Source organism: Triticum aestivum, chromosome 6B (genome assembly GCF_018294505.1).
Source record: "Triticum aestivum cultivar Chinese Spring chromosome 6B, IWGSC CS RefSeq v2.1, whole genome shotgun sequence".
Lineage (NCBI taxonomy): Eukaryota > Viridiplantae > Streptophyta > Magnoliopsida > Poales > Poaceae > Triticum > Triticum aestivum.
In genome coordinates this window covers 105385264-105394819 of record NC_057810.1, presented here as the reverse complement: position 1 = coordinate 105394819, position 9556 = coordinate 105385264, and the positions used below count along the sequence as shown (strand labels likewise).

General features: G+C 42.2%; 1 long non-coding RNA gene across 2 annotated transcripts; it reads right to left on the bottom strand.

The window, feature by feature from the left end:
• Positions 1-1841: 1841 nt before the first annotated feature.
• Positions 1842-4639, bottom strand: LOC123133679 (uncharacterized). 2 transcript variants are annotated; one of them, XR_006465346.1, is made up of 5 exons: positions 4383-4639; positions 4080-4253; positions 2996-3080; positions 2539-2900; positions 1842-2193 (listed from the first exon to the last, which is right to left on the bottom strand). It is a non-coding gene; the product is annotated as an uncharacterized lncRNA (long non-coding RNA). The 2 variants fall into 2 exon arrangements; XR_006465345.1 differs by having other exon boundaries at positions 2996-4253.
• Positions 4640-9556: the final 4917 nt, after the last annotated feature.

Sequence of the window (9556 nt, the reverse complement as noted above, 5' to 3'; positions counted from 1 at the left end):
ACATCTTACTTATCCCAAGGATACATATTTACATGCATCTCTACTTTATATCATTTATTATAGGCTCATGTGGCATCCGTCTATTACTCAAGATGGCAATGGTGCCCCGAAACCCGCATCCCCGCGGGTTTTTACCCTATTAGGGGACGGGGATGGGCGTCTTTTCATCCCCGCGGGGTTGTTGTTGGGCACATTATACAACCCGACACGTTTCATGGGTTTGCACCCGTTTCGGTAGTCCCCGAACCCGAAACCCACCAAACCCGGCAAAATACATTTTTTTTACCAAGCACAGATCCGGCGCGGCCCCACCCAAAGCTACCGAGCCCCTCACCCCCAGCGCCGAAAGCCAAACCAACCCCTCGCTGGGTGGCCAATATCACTCGCTCCTTCCCCCCTCGCTCGAGCCCTCATCTCCGTCTCTCCCGTAGAATTTAAGTTTCATGAAAGTTTGGTTTAGACTCTAGTATATGGGTTTTTTTCATGAAAGTTTCAGAAGTTAAGTTGAAGCTAGTACACTCTTGCAAGAAAGAAACAAAATGGATTCAGAATGTACAAATAATATGCAGTGTGTTTTTTCTGATCATCATATTGCAGGATACATGTACAAATTGCTACTGTTTTAGTAGACTTGCAAGAAATACATATAGTAGAGTCCAAATTGCTATTCCCATCATGTCCAAAATTAGACACCAAAGCTAATAATTTTATTTTTATTCTTTTTGATAGGTTAATTTATTCATTGATGACACCGTGAACAGAAACTACAATCGTACATTTAGTTACAGGTAGTGTGCCTGAATCTAAGGATGTTTCCTTATATATGTCGATTTCCCCGTGGGTTTAGAAAACCCGATGAGGTTAGGGGACGGGCGAAAATCTAGCCCCACGCGTGATGACGGGGACGGGGATGGGTTTACGATTTTCTCGCGGGGATGGGTTTGGGAAGGCAAAACCCGATGGGTTTCATCCCCGTTGCCATCTTGATCTATTACTGAATTTTATTGCTGAATTTTTTTGAACGATATATGCATGGTAGTTGCATTTTGAAATTAGGTAGTTATTGTGGTCACTGTCAAAATAATCGATAACCTCGACCATGGAGTGCTCAGCCAACCAGAGGTTTGATTTATTGCACCCGTATTTTGATATTTGAAGTAAAAAACAATTAAGTTTGCATTACTTCTTGAGAAAAGATATGGCCAAATTCACAGACTTACAGAAAGTAGCAGCTGGCTGCTGGATTGATTCCGCATGGAGGCGCAGGTATATGATGCTTATCCCTTCGACCATTTGCAAAACACTTGCACACAACACAGGGACATATTTTTCTTCACCGTAGACTTGTGACGTGCTTGGTTGAATCAACCTAGCCTGTACACGTGTGTAGTCTATGTATGGCCGGAAAGAAATCAGCCCATTAGATGACTGCGAGCATGCTCTTAACGGGAAGTAATCGTCTACGAGCGACCGTCGGGACTGTGTCAAATACTGAATTTTTATTGCTGAAGTTCTTTTTGCTTGCTATATCCACAGCAGTGGTTTGATTTTGTAAAATGGAAGTTTATTGTGATCAGTGATCACCATCATAACAATTGATACCCTCGATCATGGAGTGCTCGGCCAATCAGGGATTTCTTTTGTTGCACCAGTTTTTAGATATTTGTAGTAAAAAAACATGGTTGCATTACTTCTTCTCATTTCTTTGCTTCAAGATTCCATTCATATCATATGTAGATAGTCACACTTTGTATATATCCAGTTACCGGAGGCTGGTTTACCATCCAAGCGTAGTACATAGTAATTCGCAACGATGCAAACATAAAAATTCATTCAGTATCTGAATATGAACAAAGAAGTTGTCCCCCTTTATTCTGGAGAGTTGTTAAGATTACTGGTGATGTTTATTCAGTCATTGACCGTCCAGTAATTAGCATGTTTGATCAGTCAATGTAGCTTCCTGGGTTAGTGATCTAGCGATCGTATACAAATTACTTTAGCCTCCAAACATATCACAAAAAAACTAAAAAGGGAGGCAGGAAAGAGAGGATACATATCAGTATCACTACACAGCAGAGTTATGGCAGGAAGTCTAAATGTGACGTTTAAATTAAAGACTGGAGATAAGACATCTTTCTTGGCCAGTATTTTTGCTATGCTTGATTTACAGATCACATTAACCTCTAAGCTGACCTATAAAAGGGAAGGAATAAAAGAGAGATGATATATATTAGTATCCGTACACACCACAGCTATTGAAAGAAGTTTACATGTCAGTACAACATCCGAATTAAAGGCTCATGATGAGCACATGAAGAAAAATGCTAATTATGTTTTTAGTTCAACTTCACCAAACAGCTAAAAGCAAAACTTAATCTTGAATTGTGCATTGAACTATTTCTGAATATTTATGTACTAACTGAGCACAGGATATCATAGAACTGGAAGACTACATATATGGAGAACAGTTGGTAATTGACATTTTAGAAGCGACACACAGAATATTGATAACAAGAAACAACAAAAAGTAGTACTGACCTTGGCAGGGTTATCTGATTTGGAATCATAAAGTGGAAGATACACACAATATATGAGCGTTACTTCATGTCCTCCTACTCGCTCCTCCTTGAACCTAGAGAGGACGTCACGCCCAGGGATGGTTAAAGGGCGGAACCATGGTCGCTATCTTGACGGCTGCGTGCCTGGGGTTGCCGCTTCAACTGGCCATTAGAGGGGCAGCACCGCTCAACGTGAAGGTCGAGGTTGGGGGAGCCCGAGAACATGCATGATGAGGTAGAAGAAACTGGATACTGGCAAGCCTCCACTCTCAAACTGTTCTGAACCTGACTGTCTGGACCCAAAACCTTTGGCTGTCAAGGTAGGGGAACCTCCAACTCAACCTGCAATAGATGTATTGATGGAACCTTAGAGACATAACTTCACAGATAGAAATGCATCTAAAGTGAACTACTGCAAACCGATACCCTTAGCATACCTCAGAGATACACTCTTAATAAGCTGCTCAGCCTTGTCAATACTCAGATGACTTGCAAACAATTCCACCGGACGAGTCATGGCATCTGAAAGAAGATCTGCATCTTTTGTAATTTAATTTTTTTTTGCACTTGAGCTCATTTGCAGGTTGTCTCAGCGCATTTGCTCCGCAAACAAAAGTATGATCTCTAACTTGTAGGCTAGTGGCTAGAAGAATGCATTTTTTGTCCAATGGATATTTTCAGGTTCATTAGCATTCTTTTGGGTTTATTGATTTCTACCAAATTCGTCACTAAATAATCTGTTAAATTTAAGCAAAAATATAGGGACAGTCTCACTTCTTTTGGCGTTAGCTAGAAAATGTACTCCCTGGGTTCACTGGTTAATTGTTAGTTTTGGAACTCAGTGACATACACTGAAATGGATTGCATCTATTGTTCCCAAGTATCTGCAGAGTATCAGCTGCTGCTTCTTCTCCTTTTCTGCACAATTTTTGCCATGATTTTGCAGCCAGAGCAAGGTCAGGCCTTGTGGTGCTGGTATGTCCTTGGTCGATGTATCTACAGCTTGTCGTATTAAGAAGAATATCTATGCTTAGTCACAAATGTTGTATCTACTGATCAATGAGCATTCCAGTTCAAGCTCTGGTCAACTATAAGAGATGAACATATCAGCCATTTTACATCACATAAAAAGAGAAATTTCGAGGGATGGTTGGTGTTGTTGTGACTACATATATAAGATGGTGGCATTTGGGGGCAAACTATCTGAAGATTCAGCTAAAACTATTGAAGAAATCTGGAACAGAGAGTGGGGTTTGCTCCTTATGGATCAGGTGAGATCTCCATTCTTTGACAAATTAGGCTTGAAAATTTCCGCACATGACAAATCATAATAGTGTACATGCCCATTTATTTATTTGGTATGGGAGGTTCAAGTTGTCCATGAACATATGTTCAAAAAGGTCATCAGCATTACCAAGTCCGCCTACAGGCTTGGTCTTACTGGTTTGTGACACTAAATCCTAGGTACAATACACACGTGGATAGAGAGGGGTGGGGTGTTGTAGAGATTAACCCATTAACCTGTGGTTTGCCTTCCACATGCGGTCGGTTGGCGTCCTCCCAGGCGCCGTTGGCCTCCGCGACTGCGTCGGCCTCCTTGAGCTTTCTCTTGTGGCCGCCGTCAGCCTTGGAAGCCTCTGAGGACGCCTCTTCCAGCGTGGGGGCGGCGGCGGCAGGCTCGGAAACAACATCTTCCTGCACGACAGCGACGCCCATACTGCTCAGCCTCTCATGTCCTCTCCCATTCGACCATCTCGAAGACCAGATCGAGCAAGCGCCTCGTAGAAAATAGGAGATGCACAGAAGGAGCAGATGCACACAGACCTAGAGGATGGAGGAAGTGACGCCGGCCGCCGCCATCGCCAAGATCCCCTTTTTTTCGTGTGAGATTTGGAGGTTCGGTGTAGAAGGGCATCGATCGGAGCAACACCACTCCGCATGATGTGCTTGGCGATCCGTTTGGCCCGCCGTTAACATTGTCATCACTCCCTTCCTCTCTCTGCGGCAACGACGACAGCGGCGGCGCACCGGGTCGGGGGTGTGGAGCGCGTCCTGGTGCGGTGAGGGGAGGGGAGGGGAAGTTAGTGGGGCTACGAAGACGCGGAGCAGACCCTGTAGTACATAGAAGGTTGACTCATTGGGCCCAATTTAATACCAGAGGCCCAAAAATGTCACCAGAGCAGCGGCCCAGCAAAGGTGATCGCTCTCATGTCAAAGCGAGCGAACGTGGGATCGAGAGACAATCGGATGGCCAACAAACTCCCCAAGTGATGATCGGACGGCTACGAGTGCTGATGGCATGGAAGCGCTGGAAAAATGCTCGGTTATAATGTCTCTAAATAACAGTCAAATTCCTTACTTATTAATCGTATTTGTCCTTTTTTAAATACCAACGTATATTAAATATTTTTGCAAGGGAATATATGCGTATATAAAATTATAAACAATATTCAGTCTTAGGAGAACTTCGACAAAAAGCTAATTAGTTATTACAGGGTGAGTAATGTTATATTTCAAGTAGAATATTTAAATACCTTTTTAACATAAATGGGCACCATAATAAAGCTTTGATTTTGATTCTTGGTATTAAGAACATAAATCATCAAAAGCATTATAAGGTTATGATATGAGAAAACTATTTTCATGAAATTTCTACACTACTACCTCTTATCACTAGACCATTTTGAAAACTTCTCTATATATGAATAGTCAAAGTTTTGGAGAAGTTGACCTGCACATTTCATATCTTCCATCTATTTGGTACAAGATGCTGCATAAAAATTCTACTATGCTAATTGCATTACCATATATTATTCAAGTTCTTTTTGCAAGAAAATGGAAATAGAAACCAGATTACTCCACTATCCAGAATTTTTTATGTTTAAACATATTTAAAAAGTTACATGTATAAAACATCGCAGCCTATGCGTAAGATAAGGAAATGAGTAGTGTATTAGGTTGCTCTACAATCTCCCCCGATGAGACCAACAACAAACTTCTGATTAGGGAAATTGTTCACACATGATTGAATCCTCATATAGTAAACTTTGGTCAAATAAGGTGATACATCGGAAACCATATTAGTTTGGTTTAGAAGATGAATTCATCAATGTCTTATATGCAAGCCTTAATTGCAAATTTCCATGATTCTGAAAGTACATGATTCAGAAACATATGAATATAGCAGTTTTTTAGAAAGATGGTATTGTTTGTAACATAGAGTGAAAGAAAATATTAGGTAACTAGCCCGTGCGAATGCACGGGTTGGCGACTAGTGCTCCCATTGATGCGAACCAAATGACATCTCTTTTCTAATCCCTCCTCATAGGAATTGAGATACATGTGTTCTCTAGATTCAATAGAAAAGTTCCTATGATGTGAATCAAATGACATCTCTTTTCCAATCCCTACTCATAGGAATTGAGATACATGTCATCTTTTTCCCTACAACTTCCATGTATACATCTTCTATTCCTAAATAGCTAGTACAACCCACTAGTAGCTTTTTTCGTAGACATGCAACTATCGCACAAGAACACGTCATGCATGCAAGTCATAAATCACATTGTTTTTGTACTCTATGCATGCAAACACCACATCATCAATTCGTGCATGTTACTCATAAGTTATTTCTTGCATTAAATTTTGTATTGACAATGTATGTGCTGGTCACGTGCACACATATGTAGTTCACATTCACATTTTTGCTAGAAATGTCATTCTTTTAACTGCAATTCATTTTTTCTCTTTGTACTTCCTCTGTCTAGGTGTATAAGTCATCTTCCGAAAACCAAATAATCGCAAAACACTTAGGCACGGTACATTAACTCCCTCCTTGTTTCTTGTTTCGTGACATATCAACCAATAAGAGATGTGGGCCGTGCATGCTTTCAATGGCTTGAGACTTTCAAACATGACATGCAGTGGTTAATTCATTGCATGGAATGCTATTAACTAGCAAAAAAACCTAAGATGACTTATACACCTAGATGGAGGGAGTATTACATTTTTTTCATTTTAAGCATACACTCACTTCCCAGTAGTTATAGATATGCATTATCTATACCCCTATATAGTGTGCGAATAACTTTGAAAGATGGTCGTTGGATGAAGCTAATCTGACAGTGCAGAGATGGCAAATCTGAGCACTACTGGCCATTGGATATCATCAAGATTCCACCAGATTCTGCCACATGTACAATCTAGAAGACTCCATGGTTGAACTTAAGCATAATGCAAGCACTTCTCCTTTGTTCTAAAATCTTCCGTATCATAATTGTTCAATTTTTTTTCTAAATGAATTGCCATTATTTGTTTTTTTACTTTATGCTTTACAATGCACAATCCCATGAATCTTAACCTTTTTATAAAACTAATTGATTTTGAATGAGATGAACTATAACAACTAAATGAACATCTACATCATGCATATATGACTCAAAGCTTTACATGCTATAGTGTGTATTTATTTATAATTTGGTTTCGAAATCTCATGCGTTTAATGCATGTGTACCTTACTAGTTTTTTGTAGAGTAGCAAATTATACGCGGCCGCGGGTATATCAAAATGTAGGGCCCATGCATCATTGCCTTTCGGTCGAACCTACGTCCACAATTTTTTGTACGTATATCTCCACTGGTCCCCGAACCCAAAATGCTGCCCACACATATTAAGCCGTCGACTTGAACTCAGTCCCTCTCATGTTTACTACGACATGGCCCCGCATGCCGTAGTACTCCTACAAACCCTACCACCGCACGCATCATCGGGTTTTCTTCAAGAGGACGAGGGAGGAGCGGATTTGTAGTGGATGCGCTTTCGAAAAAAGGATTTGTAGTGGAGGCCGCTACCCTAGGGTGCCCTAGGTAGCTACCACACGCATCATTGGTTTTCTCTTTTCTTTATGCTCTTGCGCCCTAGAGTGAAATGATGGTTGCTTCGTCCGCCCAATTTAATGCGGGAAAGGTAGGGCTTTGTGATTTGACCCCCCATCGCTCATTTACTACTACTAAGGCGCTACGACTGGGGTGCCTCCAAGTCCAACCGCTACTCCGAACTGTAATTTGGTCCATCGCACGTGGAACAAGATGGTGGATGAGCCACATGTCGGCCAAAGGGGACCTGTTAAGTGTGTCGCCATTTCATGTGCGGACTACCCCTGCTTGAGTTGCTACGCCAACACGACAGGAGCAGCCTACCACTTGGTTTTGCTGCCTTGGTGAATCCCGACTATATTGATCTAAAAAGATAAATATTGTACTACCCTCTTTGTCTCGGTTTATAGGGCGTGCACGTAGTTCTAGGTCATCCATTTGACTAACTAAAGATGAGTTACTATGTCACAAAAAGTATATCACTGGATTCTTAAGCGGATGTAGTTTCTAAACATATACTGTTCATCACATATATAGCCAGTTAAATTCTTCAACCTAGAACGACGTGCATGCCCTGTAAACCGACACGGAGGAAGTAGTAAAAATGAGGTGATTTTGCCAAGCGATGGGCTAGGGGAGCATGGCATGTCATGCGGTCCCACGTGTCATGATGTACCAAGGCGATGCGCGTGCCCCTCTTGAGGCAGAACAATGGCAGAAGCAATACTACGTGGTTTTCTTGAAAGATATGATGGCGAAGCAAAGTGTGAAATAATGGTTGCTTCGTCCTTCTGGGAAGGTGCGATATTGTGATTTGATGTCTCATTGCTCATTACTACTATCGGGGTGGTACGACTGGGGTGCGTCTCCCTTGATGTTCTGCATTATTATTTGGTGCATGACACGTCGACCTGGTTGCTATATGTCCCACATCTCGGCAAGAGGAAGTACATAATTCATGAAAGCGAGTGTCGACAGAGGAGTACAAGACATGGCTTGGTTTTTGCTGCTTCGCGCGATCCATCGATACAAACCCGGACTAAAAAAAGCCGAGGGCGGGTCTTTTCCCGCTCGGCAGGCCGGGGAGTTTGGCATCGTCTGTTCGAGGCAATGAGGCAGGAAGGGAAGCAAGCAAATAAAGGTTGAGCTACTTAGTTTTGGGAAAATCTATTTTATAGAGTACGTACCCACTATGGAGGTAGTACTATTACTACTCCCTCCTTTCCGGTTTATAGGGCTCGTCTAAAAAAAATCATTTTTCCGTTATGTAAATATCAATTCTACTAGTAGTAGTAGTACCATCACATGTTTGGATTTGGAGGTGCGTTAAATCACCCAATGCAAGCAGTGTCAACAGAAAACTCACCGATAAAAGACATATATTTCAAACGATTTGATAATCTCTCTAACCAAGGTAGGGACGAGGAGTAACGGAGGGAGTAGTAAAAATTTCTCCTCGTCTTGCAGCCACCGCACGCGTGGGCGAGGGAGCAGGCGTACTGCGAGCAAGCTTCACCTCGTCCTGCGAGCCACCGCGCCCGTGGGCGGGGGAGATGGCGTACTAAGCAAGCTTCTCCTCGTTCTGCGAGTTGACGGGACACATCAAAACTAATACGTACAGAGCATCTCGAGTGTATAGAGCCTTGCCTCTAAGGTAGGCCTGTAACGCCCGGATAATCATGCTACAGTAATCCCACGCTAATCATGCCATGACACCTCGGTTACTGTTGCTATCCTCGTAATAATTCGGAACCGTTCGAAATTCAAATTCAAATTAATGGTAACAATAAAAGTTTTCAAAAATTAAAACTAAAATGTTCGGTGGTTGTCAAATATTACAAAGTTAATTATGGTGCAACAAACCCATTTTTATAAAATACCTAAATGTTCTAAATTAAATAAAACAGAATAGGAAAAGAAATAAAAGAAAAAAAATACAAAAGCAAAAGACAAAACAAAACTAAAAGGAAAAAAAAGGCCCCTTGGCCAACTGGGCCAGACGGCCCAGCTCACCGGCCAGGCCGGCCCACCTGGCCCAGCCGGCCTCCCCTTAACCCCCACCCCGATTGGAACCCTAGCCGGTCCGCCACTCCACCCCCCCCACTCGCTCTCCCCCCCTCCTCC